This window comes from Suricata suricatta, chromosome 15, assembly GCF_006229205.1.
Source record: "Suricata suricatta isolate VVHF042 chromosome 15, meerkat_22Aug2017_6uvM2_HiC, whole genome shotgun sequence".
Taxonomy (NCBI): Eukaryota; Metazoa; Chordata; class Mammalia; order Carnivora; family Herpestidae; genus Suricata; species Suricata suricatta.
The window spans coordinates 72068088-72083564 of NC_043714.1; positions in this window are offsets into that span (position 1 = coordinate 72068088).

Below are 15477 nucleotides of genomic sequence, written 5' to 3' on the forward strand. Positions count from 1 at the left end.
TGGCATGGATTCCAGATTCACCTCCCTCCCCAGAAAATTGCCACAACCATGACAACACAACATCCGTGTTACAGGCTCGTGAAGGAGTCATGGCCAAGTTCACTCCTCGTGTTCGAGTTAGTCTTTCTCTCTGCTGTCTGATGGGAGAGGGATCAGCCCTATAGAGAGAAGACCTGTTAGACATGGCTCCATCCTCTGACCTCATTTTTCTCACCTGTAAAATTAAATAATCTGTCCGCTTCAGACAGGGCTTTGAGGATTAAGGGATAATCTATAATGCATTATAAACCAAAAAGGATTTAAGAAGAGACAGGAAGATTGAATCAAGAGGCTGGACTAAGAACACATACCTGTCCCCCCTCACCCTCCCTTTTCAGAATCCCGTGACGTGACAGAAACAGGTTTTGAAAGATTCCTGTGGAAGGGAAAGCCGATGAAAAGAGAGCCTTGAGGAAACAAGATGAACCCCCCCATCCCCCTGCCATGGACGAGAAAGGTGCTCAATGGTGGGGAGGTTTAGGGAGGATGTAAACCCACGTCAGTGTCTGTAAACAGAGGCACCGAGAGAATCGACCCAAGACTGTGTGTGGAGCGGCCAGGCTGGTCTGGCCCTGCTTCTCGCGGGGGGTGCCGGGGGTACGGCCATGGTGTCTGTACCCAGATTACAGTGGGAGCCATGCAGAGCCAAACCCAAGACAGGACCACCCTTGAGGGCCACAGGAGGTCCAGGGACAGGAGACAGACCACTTGCATGTCCCACCCAGCAGCATGCTCTGTCCCTTTTCCACGACCTAAACCAGAGGTAGCGTCCACAGACCAGCAAACTGAGAATCTCAAATCAAAAAATGAACACATATTCAACATGCACTAAGCATTTAAAAAGCAGACTCAGCAAACTGACAAACTCACACTCTGACAGACCAGAGCTCAAAGAATAGAAGACGATTGTAAAGTAAGTCATTCAATCTTCCTGTGGAAAGGCCAACCAGGTAGGGAGCCAGGAATTTACAAACCTGAAGAGCAAGCAAGTACGAGAGAAAACGTGAGATGGAAGGTGGCAGCCAAAACTTCCAAACTGGGGTCTCCAGGATGGGAACGCTAAAACGAGGAAGGGCAAAGAGGGAATTATGTGAAAGAAAAAAATCAGAAGTTGAAGAGAGACACAAGTTACTACTTACCGCTGTTATGTCCAGATCGCAATATCCCCCAAAACCAGAGACCACTGGGGAGACCGAGTCACGTATGCAAAAGCAAAGGGCATTTATTCGGGCTTATGCTCGGTCTCTCAGATTTCACCAATGCAGTGGATCCATGCTAAGAGCCCCGGATAAGGGCTGAGTAGGTGTTTATGGGGTTTGGAAAAGGGAGGTTACAGAAGATTACGACATAGGTCCAGTAATCCAATCAGCATTGTATAACAGCCTTAGCAACAATTCTAATCATAGACATTGGCCAGAGTGTTCGTTACTTTCGGCGGGACCCAATCATGACATTTAGGGTTTCTTTGAAAATAACCAATTACAGGGTGGGCTAAGGACCCCCATGTGGGGTGAGTAACTGGTAAGTCTAGCATTAAACAACAGGTAACTATCTATGGTTTCCATCTACAGACCTGTCCTTAGGAATGTTAAGTGTGTTAGCTGGCCCCTTCTGATTGGGTGCTGCGAGGGTGGTCGCTTGTTGAGCAATATGTGCCCTTTTCCTGCTATTGTTAATGATTCTGGGAAACCGAAACTTAGGCCTTTAAGCTCAGAGGGGAAACTTAAAGCCTGTCATGGAGTCAGTTTGGTTCAGACCTGTGTCCTTTCACCTCAAAGGGCATGCCAGGTGCCAAGTGAGATGTGAGTGCAGCCTGAGATGAGGAAGAGAGCTGGTGTTGTGAGTTGACAGACAGACAGACTGCCGTCACTTTCCGGTTGAAAGGATCGCCTCCAAAGTCCTTAGCAGCAGCTAGCGTGGGCTCAGCATCAGCTCCTGACTTACGTCATTGGTCCTCACCTGTTCTTGTTCACCTCCAATAGTTTAGTTAACCTCTCAGTCCTTCAATTTTATTATGTATAAAGGAGATAGAATAATATCTATTTCAGTAGTTTGTCATGAGGTTAAATGCAAAAAAACATACACATATGCACACGCACACATGCACACTGTCGGTGCCCTGTGTGTACCGGGTGAACTAGTAGAGTAATTCCCCATTTTTGAGAGTTCATGAACTGCTTTGGAGTCTGACCCCCACTCACCTGTCACTTTCCTCCCCATTCAGTCCCTCAGCCAATCATGTGTTACCTTCGCACCTTCCTCCCACACCCCAACAAGGTGAGACTCTGACCCCAAGGCGTCTGGGCCATGCTTCTGTGCTCATGCGCACTTGCACCCTCTTCTGTGGAAATATGTGCTGATCTGGGTGCCTGGGGGCTCAGCCGGCTGAGCGTCCGGCTTCAGCTCAGGTCATGATCTCACAGTTTGTGGGTTCGAGCCCCGCGTTGGGCTCTGTGCTGACAGCTCAGAGCCTGGAGCCTGCTTCGGATCCTGTGTCTCCCTCTCTCTCTGCCCCTCCCCTGCTCATGCTCTGTTTCTCTCTGTCTCAATAATAAATAAACGTAAAAAATTTTTTTTAAAATAAAAGAAATAAATGCTGATCTTTGTTAGTTCCTTGAGAGTAGAGATCACTCCTTATTTATTTCTGTATCTCCATTTTTCGGCATGGTGTCGTTCTCATAGTAAGTGCTCAAAAGTACACGACCACGCTTGGTCCTGGTGTTTCCTTCTAAGTTTATTTTTCAAGTCTGTTCAACATCCAGAAAACATTAAGTGCCTTTGAGTCCTTCCATCTTGCACCTTCAGGAGTGGGGTAAGGGGAGTCTCCTCTTATTCACATTTATCTACTAATAACACTTTGTCTTTCTTGCATTATGTTGGCCATGATTTTTCAATAATTGTCTTGTAATTTAGTCAGTGTAATTAACAAATTTTACTGAGTGCCTACCTTGTACTAGGTGTTGTTCTTGGGAAGCTTGAGGTATGTCATTGAATAAACCAGCCTCAAGTCCCTCCCTTGTAGAGCTCACAGTCCCATTGTATCAAAAAGACATAGACAATGAACATAGTAAGTAATTATATAGTTTGTTAGAAAGTGGCAAATGCTATAGAGAAAAGTAGACTAGAGTGAGCTGAGTGAGGGTTGCCAGACCGGGGATGGCAGTCGTGATCTGAGTGGACCGTGGGGAGATCGTGTCATTTGAGCGAAGACTTGAGAAACGGAAAGTCAGCCGTGCAGATATCCGGGAGTAAGAGCATTCTAGCCATGAAAGGAAGGACTCCACAAACTGTTTTTGACCTGAGCAAACAGGAAACTCTGCTGTCAGCTGAGGTCTGAAAAGCTTGACTGGAGCAGCTTTAGGGATAAGCGTTTGGGGCCTTGTTAAATTTGAGATGTCCGTTAGACATTGAAGTTGAGAGGTCAAGTAGGCGGTTAACCCTGGAATGTAAACTTTAAGAGCAGTTCTTGGATGGGGGCTGTACGTTGGGGAGTGTCTGTGTGTACACAGACACAGGGAGACCCTGGCTCTCAGAGTTTCTGCCCTCCTCTTGGGCCCCCGTCAGTGAATAGAAGGTCTAACGAGTGGGCTTGATCCCGGAGCTCCAGTTTGCTCCTTGACCCCATGTTCTTTCCCAGTGCTGGGGAGGGGGCGGTCTGGACTCCGGTTGATGGAACCAAGGACCTCTGGGAAAGCCTGGAATTCTGCTGCATGCCTACACTTCCCTCTACCACTGAGACGGGTGGAAGGAATAAAGGGCCTGGGCAGACGGTGCCATAGGACCAGCAGGAGAAGCCCACTCCTGACGTGTTCAGGCAGCAGCTTCCCTGGATCCCTTTTGATGGACTTGATACGAACTGACCTACTGTGCTTACCTGCTGTTCGTGCTATTTGTTGTGTGCCTCAATGGAGGGATTTTTAGGTCTTCCTTTTTGCCGTGTGTTGGGTTTTTAGTCCATCCTTGGGAAACAGGACACATCTTTGGTTAATAGACACTTGAGGTGCATGAGATAAAGTGCCGGCAGAGCAGCTCAGCAGAGCTGACAGCTACGCGACCGGGCTCAGCTGCTCTGGCTTCCTGGCCTGATGACAGTCTCGCAATAACTAATCAGAAACTGGGTGAAATGATAGCAAATGTCAGTTCCAAGTTTTCGCTCATCAAAACTCAAGATTGTCTTATCCCCAAACCATTGCTGGACCAAATTATGCTTCCCTTTATCCTCCCGTTCATGGGAAACATTCCTCACCCCCGATTTTCTTTTTATGCTGAATGGGGTTAGGGCACTTCGACAGACAAATTTCCGGTCTGTGCCGATGTTCATTACTGCTCAGTCCATTTAATAAACACTTGGATTGGTCAAAACGCACTTGCTCGACTCCTGTGTTGATTAGCCTCTGGGCCTGTCACTGGCAGCTTCGAGTTAAACAGTGGGGACCTTTCCCAGGAAAGGAAATTCCTGCAGTTCTAGGAAGATGTAATTCACTTGGTGCAACAGAGAACATTCTCAAGAACATCAAGGTTTTTTTGTGTAAGGAGCCATTCCGCTGTAACGTCTGACCTTTGGAAAGATGACCAGAGTTCATTTAATTTAGTGCTGTTTTCCACGAGACATTAGCCAATTGTTTCAACAAAATGAGAAGTTATATTGACTCCTTCGGGACCAAATGTTGTGCACGGGCCATCAGGATGTCAGAGCTGCCCGGGGTCTGCACAGCACCCACACCAGGCCTGTGGGTTGACGGATGGGGCACGGAGACAGTGTGCGGGACGCCCTGCCCCCCTGGGAGCCCGGCAGGTGGACGCCCAAGTTCACACTCACATGTTTGACCCATAGTTGACACTGACATTTCATCAGGGGGTTCCTTTCTGAATTTCTGTCCTCAAGATGAAAAAAATATATCTTACTTTAATAGCAATTCTCATATTTAAAGCTCTAAAACCTTAAGAGGAAAAAAAGCAATATTGTTTCTTTCATTGCTAGTTTTTGCTGGATCTTTTTAATATGAATGTTGCTTTGATCTTTTTTTAGCCAGTCCCTCTGGTTTTTTTCTCACTGTAGCTGAGCTGTTGAATGGGGTGGGGGTGGGCATCTGAGGCCAGACAGACCTGGCAGTTGTGGTTCATGGTGATCATGCGGGAGTGAGTTTCCCGTGGACCCTGCCTGACATTTCTGGACACGAGGAGGGTCGTGGAGGCCCCAGAGGGGCAAGTGAGATGTTCCGGAAGGGGGCGGGGCAGGGTGAACAGGACAGTCCACCCCCAGCTGAGGTCTCCAGTGCCCGGTGATGCTGGCCCCTGAGCCTCGAGCATAGAGCTGTGTGACCCTGGGCAGGTGGCTCGGCCTCCCTGGGCCGCAGCTGCTTCGGGTTCAAGGATAGAGCCTGCACGGAGGTGTGGTGAGATCATGTGTGCAGGGGGGCGGTCAGTGCAGCCGGGGCCTCACTCCTCAGAGCCCCTTCCTCCCTCACTCCCACGGCCTTTAGGAGGGCCAGTTCTCGACGTGAAGACCTTTTTTATAAACCTCTGTAGCTACGTGACTCCTCAGAAAAATTACGCGTTGCCCCTTGGTAGAAGAGGTGAGCCGTAAGAGGGACCATTCTGTTCCAAGGCAGAATATGAGAAGCCATGGAGCTTCGCACGGAGCATTCCAGGGAGCGTCTGTCCCCTGTCCGTGGTGGCAGGCTCCCATCCTCGCCGGCATGGCGCACCGTGTTTAACCAGTGAGGACGCGAGTGAGCCAGGATGCTGAGAGCCGGCCTGTGTTTTGCACACGGAGGAGGCGTTTTGTTCTGAGGAGTATTCCAGCCTCGGCGTCTTTTCAGTGCTTCCTGACTCTGCTGGACGTACTTGACACTCCAGTTCTTCAGCCTGTTCTCGCATCCGGGCCTCGCGTGTGCTGCTCCTCCCCGCCTGCAAGGCCATTGCCGCCATCGCCTCCCCGCTCCCCGCACCCCTTCCCAGTTCCACCCGTGCAGTTGCTCAGAGCTGCTCCAGGAAGCCAGGATGCAGCCGACGGGGGCGCCCCCCTCCGTGGACCCCGTCCATGTAGAGTGGGGCCGTGCTGGGAGCCACCGGGGGCGCCCCCCTGACTCTGGGAAATCGGGAAGGTTCCCCAAGGAAGTAACACTGTGGCTAAAGACTGAGTCGCAGGTAGCTTGGAAGGAGGGGCAAGAAGAACCTTGCTGGCAGAAGGCAGAGCAGCTGTGAAGACCGATGCCACGCGCTCAAGGCAGAAAGGAGCCGGCCCCCCTTGCTTCCCGCTTCCTCCTAGGACCGCGTGCTGTGCCGCCGCTGTCCGCTGTCCGAGTCGAGGGGTCTCTGGGTGTGCCCACCTGACGGCTTGGGCACGAGAGCCAGGTGTGGGTTTGAGCGATGAGTGTCACCTGTCTGTTCCCTGGCGTCCTGGCTTTCAGACCTGTGGCATCCTTAGCTGTAAAATGGGCATGACTGCCGCTCACCTCAGGGGCCGCTGCGAGGGCCACACGGGGTCGCGGCAGCTGGCATCCGCAACACTCCCAGCACGGAGTTTATTATTCATCTCGCAACGTCTGAAGGTGTTAAGCAGCTGAGCTGATCATTTTCCTTTTTGATTAGAACTTCTTACTTGATTGCATGGGGTTGGAATCATGAGAATGTTTATTTCCATGGCAATCCAGGATAACAAATTCAGGACGATTGTTTCCCTACAAAATTAAGCAGAGTGGGAAAGCGGAGAGCCCGAGAGGGTGAGTGGAAGCTCCCCCTTGGATACTCAAAATAGCATCATTAACTAATTATATCTGCTGAGGGTTAGTCATCTAGATTTTCCATAGGCTTGTTCCTATCACAAAATAGGCCTTCTTGAAATGTGTTGTGTATACGCAGTGTGTTCTACACGGCCTGCAGAGCCGGCCTGGCAACAGGCTCCCTCCGACCCCCGCCCTCCCAAGGACGCTGTACGAGGGACCACAGACATGCCCGTGCTCCATCCTTACGGACAGGAGGGTGCCGTCACCAGATGGCAGGGAGCCCTGCTCTCCTGTCACAGCACAGTCACCATGCTGACCTCCTGATCGGTGGCCACTTCCTGGCAGCCACGCCGTAGTCCTGGGGAAGCGAACCCGGAGTCTCGGTGCTGGCTGAAAGCCCGCAGATAGCACGGCACCGGGTTGCTAGTAGCGGGGAACTAAAGAGGAAGGGAGGTCCGTGCCGCCTGGCGGACAGAGCCTGAGGCTTCCTTCCTCCCCACTCGCGAGGCGCCTGGCTCAGGGCAAGGGCAGTCGTCCACCTCACCCCGCGGTCTCTGCAGACTCTTCCCCCAGGACAGGCCTGGCGCCCGCCACGCGCAGGGGACTCCCGCTCTGTACTCCTGGGCCGCTCGCTGCGGCTCGAGCATCAAACACATGTATCAGGTGTTAAAGTTGGAAACCTTTGATAATTGTTTCAGAATTCTTCATCCAATGTGATTTAAACTCACGGCCAAGTCGTTTTCTCCTGCGTGTTCATCTTTATGTATTTATTTTTTTGCATGTCTTGTTCGCTGCAGCGGTGCCGATTACTATGATTATGGACATGGACTCAGTGAAGAGACGTACGATTCCTACGGTGAGTAACTGGCCGGAGTGAACCCGATACAGAGCAGGGGCGGGGGGGGGTCCCAGAAACACCTTCGAGATCTTAATTGGGAGAAATCCATAAAGACATTTTGACTGAAAGGCAGCTTCCTCTCCCTTCATCTGTGCATATCTAGCTATTTTCAGAAGCTCCTTTAAGATTTAAATTTAATATTTCAAGAGGACTAAAAACGAACAGAAAATTGCATAGATTCACATTCTCGACTTAGATGTTCTGTTTGGGTTGATTGCCATGTGCTGATTTTCCCATTTATAGAATCATTTGCCAAACTGCACACACTTGAAAGCGTGGCGCTTCCTGAAGTGTCTTTGCTTCTTGACAGTAAAGGGAAATGAGGGTGAGTCGGCAGCTCTAAGACGAGCCTCCCACCCTGTCTTCATACCTTAATTCATCTCCAACCCCAACTCCTCTAAAATCATCACGGTGGGAGGCCCTCCCCAAAGGTTACCAAAGCCCTGAGCCAGGACCGGACCTCAGGCTCTCCGGCTTGCGGGGAGGCAGCCCGCCTCCACTCAGCGCAGGAGGTGGTGGAGATGGGAGGGATCCATGTCCCAGGTCTCAGTGTGCAGGAGGAGGACAGGTTTAATTAAAAGAATTGGCGGCAGCCACATAATGATGGTAAGAAGCTCCTTTGCCGGAGGGCAAGGAGATCAGAGAACTGGAAGCTTCAATCAGTTGCAAAGCTCCGATAAATGCCTGCTACCCAGTGCACGCGAATCAGGATTCCGGTTAATGGATGTTCTGACATTTCTCTGAACATAACTGAAAAACCATTTTCCGGTGTTCCTTTTGAAGTGCATTTTGTTATATCACCTGCCCCAAGCCGTGATGACCTCACCTTGGATATTTTTTTGTTGCTGTTATTTGTAACAAACGCTTAAGAGCAATACCTTGGTTTGCTGAATGCTGTCTACTTAAATTGATGCAAGTTAGCTTGAGGGAATGACGTTTTGATTGCATGTTCGTATCAAAAGAAGAGGTCATTTTAAGTATTTTTCCTTCACAGCCTTTTTAAATTGGTCTCAGTGGACACATGGCTTTTAAATTGCTGTATGTTGCAGCAGAGCTGTTAACCGTTTGCTGGCAGAGCCTCGTGGATGACTCGTTGGAAGCGCCGAGGTTGAACAGGTGTTTAATTTGGGGAGGTCTAGATGCCAGGATGCCTCTTGTTATTCAGACCCGTGTCTGGTATGGAGTTAGCAGTGTGAGGAGTGAAAACGAACATTCTGGTTTATTTCGTATCCAGGGAGAATTGTTGAGGCGTACATAGCCTCCCAACACAACTTAACCTCCCCCTCTGGATGGAAGGTCCCAGGAGACATGGTGTCTGCGGTTCCCCCTTTACCCCCTCGCCCCCCTTCCTTCCCCCTTAGTCCCCTTTCCCCCTTCCCCGTCTTCCTGTGTTGCTCTTTGTGTTTGTCTCCTTTCTTCTGCACACATTTTTATGTTTTCTTTGTTTTTGCTGTCAAAAGAAATCTAAGCAGGGGCACCTGGGTGGCTCAGTGGGTTCAGCATCCAACTCCACCCAGGTCATGATCTCGCAGTTTGTGGGTTCAAGCCCCACACCAGGCTCTGTGCTGACAGCTCGGAGCCTGGAGCTGCTTCAGATTCTGTGTCTCCCTCTCTCTCTGCCCCTCCTCCCGCTCTCACTCTTTCTCTCTGTCTCAAAATTAAACATTAAAGAAAAAAAGAAATCTAAGTGATCTTCTTCCCATTTTCTTTCTCGTTCAGAAGTATCTTGACAGTTTGCAAAAGGCAGTTCCGTTTGCTGTTGGAGCTTGTGAGCTTTGGTTAAATGAGTGGCTGAAAGGAAAGTTCTTGCAAAGTCAGTTGCCATTCAAGATACAAATCTCGTTTTTGTTCCCATGCTGTTTTGTTAGCGGGACAACCATGTTCCCTTGTGTTAGTGATTTTTTTGTTTTACGTAAATACCCTCATTCTTTTCCTAGCACATCAGGGATCTATCTCTTCCAATGTGACACCTGCTGTTGGTTCAGGATTAAGTTAGATTCTGAAAAATGAAGCCCGCGGGACCCATGGCAGTGATCTAATTGTGATTCATCTTACTGGTTTTAGGGCAAGAGGACTGGACTAACTCAAGACACAAGGCCCCCTCGGCGAGGACAGCGAAGGGCGCCTACAGAGACCAGCCGTATGGCAGATACTGATTGTTCTGTCTGATGTTGTGAAATAGCCCATCTCCACCAGTCCTGTATACTGTTCAAAGTAATTTTTTTCTATGAACAATCCCTTTTTAAATAAATCAAAATGCTTAAAATCTGAATGGATGGAACTTTAAAACTACTTTGTTGAAACATCAGCCTGGGCAGAAAAAAAAAAAAGACATGTAAAATTTTGTTATTTCCAGTCTGTATCTGAAAAAAAAAATAGGTTATCAAAAGGAAAAAAAATAACTTTGATTAACTAGTGTTAAACAAAAAAAATAGGTTTACTAAATATGTTAATCCATCCTTTTAACATAAGCCTCACCTTTCATTTTAAGGGTTTCCATAGAAATTTAGTTATTTTATCTGTCAGCCATATGCTAGTCTTTTTCTTTTCTCTTGCCAACATGCGTAAAAAGGGAAGCCAGTTACAAGTGCAAAGAATGTGGTATTCTTTTGTAACCCAAGTCTTGAAATGTTCTGTAGTGTTAAGCAAAGCCTCCTCTTGCTTGATACTAAATAAACTTTTGAAAAAAATTTCGTGTGTGTGAGCTAACAGTTTCATGTTTTGCTTATTTAAAAAGGCCTTCATAAATAGCTGTAAACAGGGAAAGAGTTTAACAACGCCTGTCATAAAAGGGTCACACTAAACGTTGTGCAGCTTACTTAAAAACATGGTATAAAATCAGGTGTACCATTCTCTACTCACCGTAGATTTAAATGCTGTTTAAAGAGGCCAAACGGTGTCAGGCTGCGTGAGGGGCACGTTAAACCTACGCAAAACCAAATCTTGTTTAAACACTGGTTTCAAAATAACTATACTGATTTTCTGAAAAACATGTGATCAGTTTTCATCTTGTTGAGCGTTTTTTCACTAGTGCAACTTTGGATTTTTTATGAGAATTTTGGTACCTTAATGACCACCTCGCTCCATGCTGGAAGCAATAAGCACACAGCTTTTAAAGACACTCTGACTTGACTAATTGAGTCGCACTCGCCAAGGCTGAGGATGTGTAACCCTCTTAAACGGTCTTCATTGTCAAAGGTAAATAAATCAAATAAGATTTCAATCTCACGTAATTTATCTTAATATAACTAATAAAACCAGGGAGATTACAACTTAGCAAGTTTCATTATCCATTTTAGAGAGGTTTTAAGATCACCTAAATTCTCATTTTAAAAAGTTTAATTTGTTTTAGTAATCTAAAAAGCCTTAGTTCAGTCAGTTTAATTGGGGCCAATTATTCCCTATTAAACAAATGTAAAACCTCATAACTAGTGGTTTGTAATACGTTATTTGGCTAGTAGTTGAGGGCACTTCTTAAAACTGACAAATATTTAATAAAGTTAGTCTTTTAATCGTTTGACGTAAGTTTTTTTTTAATTGTAGATGATATAAAATGTTTAATGTTTATTTCTGAAGAGATTTCCTTCTCTTGGAGTAAAAAGATCTCTTTTTTTTCGTTAGGAAATGTCAGCCATCTTGGGAAGTCAAAGGAAGTGGTTGTGCCTGAGGAGCGAACAAAGGTAAGTGCCTTTGGATCCAGTTGTTTTGATGTGTCTTTCAGACGCGGAAGCGATTCCGTGCTTTCTAAAGTCACGTGGAAAATACCCCATGCTGGTTCCTGTTAGCAGCACTAGTGATTAAGGCGAATTAACTCCTCCGGTCAGAAAAGAAGCTTCCTGAATGTAAACAAGTCAGACCCAGTCAGCTGTGAAGGTGATGCAGAAGGCAGAGACGGGGTCCTCCAAATGTGTCATATCTGGATGCCTTTCTTCAGTAAAAATACGTTTAGTCAATCCTATGAAAGCATTTTCCAAACTATTAAAGAGAAAAAAACAGTTTATCAAACCTGCCGTATGATATGGTCCCAACTTGGGACGCCTGGGCGGCTCAGTCGGTTAAGCACACGACTTGGGCTCAGGTCATGATCTTGCAGTTCGAGGGTTCGAGCCCCACATCAGGTTGGGTGCGGACAGCTCAGAGCCTGGAGCCTGCTTCGGGTTCTGTGTCTCCCTCTCTCGCTGCCCTTTCCCCACTCGTGCTTTGTCTCTCTCTGTCTCAAAAATAAATAAACTGTATAAAAATTAACCATAAAAATAATAATATGGTCCCAATTTTATCTTTTAAAAATTGTGTGGCGTGACACCTGGGTGGCTCAGTCGGTTAAGCATATGCCTCTTGTTGACCTCAGCTCAGGTCTTGATCTTGGGGCCGCAAGTTTAAGCCCCGTGTTGGGTATGGAGCCTCACTGAAAAAAAAAATACACCTCATGTTCTCCCTATATATTTATAGGCAAAAAATTACACTGGTATGCTGCGATTTTTTGGCAATAATTATCTTGGACTTGTGATAGTATGATTTTGTGTGTGTGCTTTTCCTTCCTGATGTATTTTATAAGTACAATAAACTGTTTTACGAAATTGCATAATTTTTTTAAAAATTTAGGGATCCGCGAGGGAAATGTATCATTGGTTTGGTCTCACGATATTCTGGTTTTTTCTGAACCATCAGAATCACTACTGCTTAAGCCCCGATCTTCCCAGAGACTCATACATTGTGAAAGTCTGTATCTGAGCTCTGCTCCTTCCCTGTGCTTTGGAACAGCAGCTCAGTGAGAATGAGGCTTACTTCATGTAGTTGTTACTACGAATTAAGTGAGCTAATATCATAGCGTGTTTTGTAACCTGGAAAGTCCTACAGTAACGCCAAGTGGGATTGTCACGTTGAAGGCACGTATTTAATATGTATGGGAAGTAGCTGAGCACTCCCCTCCCCCAGCCAAAATTAACCTGAAATAGTCAATCACTGTTAGGAAGAAAATAGTTCTCTTTATTCTCATGGACCAAAATAAGGTTTTGGGGTTTGGGTTTCTGGAGGGGGGTGTCCTTTCTTGCACAAAAAGGGAATGTGACACCTAACATATTTTTTCCAGTGTGTAGTGTTACATTGGAAAGTTCACTATTTTCCTTCCTTGTAAGTAATTTTGAAGGGAAGGGTGGCATACTGAATAATAAATGTAGGTTTATTAAGTGAGGGATTAAAGATAGATCCCCGGAGGGTAAACCCCCAGGTGGTCTTCAGAGCGAATTCATAGGAATAATAGTTCAACTTTGTGTTTATTTTCATTTTTTAAAAAATCCATAGCTCCATTGGACTGTCTAAAGGGGTTGTGAGCCAGAAAGGTCTGGAACCACCAGGAACACTATTGCACAAGAATCCTCCTGCTTGGCTTCCAAGGGCCTCCTCTGCTTGGCACAGAGCCTGCCAAGCCTTGTTTCTCCCTGTTACTCTGAAGGAATTCGAGGGCGACGGAGGGGGTGGACTGTGACCCTGCGTGCTGGCCCCTGTTCCCTCGCCTACGGGAACCGGGCCCGTTTTCCAGGACGTGGCCTGGTGCCCTCTCTTCCGTGGTGTCTCCGCCAGCCAAACTAGCCCACCAACCCTCCGCTCTCTCTGAATTTGGTCGGTGCTTCCCCGTTTCACGGTTGATGTCATACGACTTAACTGGTTACAAGTTGCTGTGAGGACCACACACGAGCTTATCACTCTCAGCAAATGATTTCATCGAATCCTTAAAACTATAAGAAGGTGGACATCATCCCCATGGTACAGAGGAAGACACTTAAGCCCCATGAGGTGAAATCACGTACATAAACTCACTCTCCCTGCAGCCTGCAGAGCCAACGGTGAACCATCCCCTTGGATCCAGGCTCTGTGTTGCGGGCGGTGCTGTCACACTGTCCATTCTCCGGACAAGCATGGACTCCCCCGTTGGATTAAAGGCTCTTTAAGAGCAGAGGCTGATCTTTATGTTACCTTGTATCCCTAGAAGTAGCTCCCACAACACTTAGCATTAGTTAGACATTGGGATTGCTAAGTCCTCCCAGCTCTGTCTCTCTTCCACCTCTGCCCCAGATCCCTTGACTGTATTTAGGCTCTGAACTTTCCTATATTCAAGATACTCCTTGTTGGCTCGGTATCAGGATTCACTCAGACACGCTGACCTAACGTCTGCTGTGCTGCAGCCCCTGGACATGCAGTGATGGTGACGCCGTCCTGCCCTCGAAGACGCAGCCCCTACTGGGGAGATGGTCGAGGGAGGCATCAGGACAGATGTAGGCACGTGGGGGAGAGACGCACCTGCCGGGCGGGTGGCCGGACGTGGGGCGAGACCACCAGGAAATCAGCCCCGGGGAAAGAGAATGTGACCACACGGGGGGAAGGTATTCCTGGAGGCACCCCCATCCCAGCTCTGTCATCCCCCGGCTTTCTGACCTTGGTGGGGCTGCTAAACCTCTCAGCTGCAGTTGAAATGGCAGCATCCGCACCCGTAAAATGGCACAGTAAGGAGATGGCCACCTCAGTGTCGCCAGGCAAGGATGAGTGTTAGTCTTTGCTCTTGCTTGTTGCTTTATGTGAGCACTTGGAGTGGTGATAAAAGCACGATTATCTAGGAAAGCAGTTATTACATTAGGTAATCAGAGACGGCAGCAGCTGATGCTGTCTGTGTAGGCACAAGACATGTAGTGAAGAGTCTCACGGGTCCCGCCAAGAAGCTTGGACACAGTGACCCCATTTTCAATAGGAATATCCTCCTTGCCTCTAAGCTCACCCTACTCCAGCCCCCTAGGCGGAGAAAGTGCCTTGTCCTTGTCCATCTCTGTTCCAGCAAGAACTTTGTTTGCACGGGCTCTTGATCCAATATCCAGACACAGGGTCTCAAACTTCTTTCATCCTCGGCTTCCTCTCCGCAGAGCAAGTGCTTAGCACGTCGGTGAATCTGAAAGAGTGACATGACCCATGGCTCAGGAGGCTTCCTAACACACAGGGTTAGCGGCGGTTAGGAAGAGTTAGCAGAGGCCAATACCCACTCATTTCAGTATCATAATTCAGATAGTCTGTCTCATCAGTTTAACTCAAAATTAGACCATGGCTCTGCTCTGGTGGACAGAGAAATGAATCCCAGAGTCTAAAATATGGAGAAAAAAATGAAAATATAATGAAAAGTCTAAGTAACCAGAATATAAGCCACTTTGTACAGTTTAGGTCATGAATATAAAAAATAAAGTTTATTATCTTCTTTGCAAATAGAAATTTTGTTTCTGTATATATTGATCAGTATCTTCTACAGATAGAAAGGGGAGGAAAAATCCATCCGTATATTTGAAATGACAAAATCCACTTTGCCTTGATTCTGTTTCCATCTTTGAGAAAGGTTGTAGGACATTTCTAGTCCAAATTGCATCCTCCTCATATCTCACGGAAAACCTCATCCAACTGAAGTTGATTCTCCCTGGGATTCTGTTTCAGTGATCAGCACTTAGTGCTGAAACTGGTGTTCAGATCTTGGTGTGGTGAGCCCCTCAGTGGCTCCCCATGGCTTTCAGATCCTTAGCTCTGAACTCAAAGCCCTGCCTGATCCTGGCCCTTCTTCCTGGCTGCTCCAGCAGGCTCTCCACCCCACTTGCCCTGCTCCAGGGGGCTCTCCACTCCATCCCACCTGCCCTGCCCACCACAGCCCTCCACCGCACCCTGCCCAGCCACCAGCCTTGCTACTGAACACCCCTCACAGTGCTTTCCTGTCCACCAGCCTCTGCCTGATTCACGTTTCCTGGCCCTGCCCTCACGTAGCTCTTGGCACAGCTGGTTGTTAAC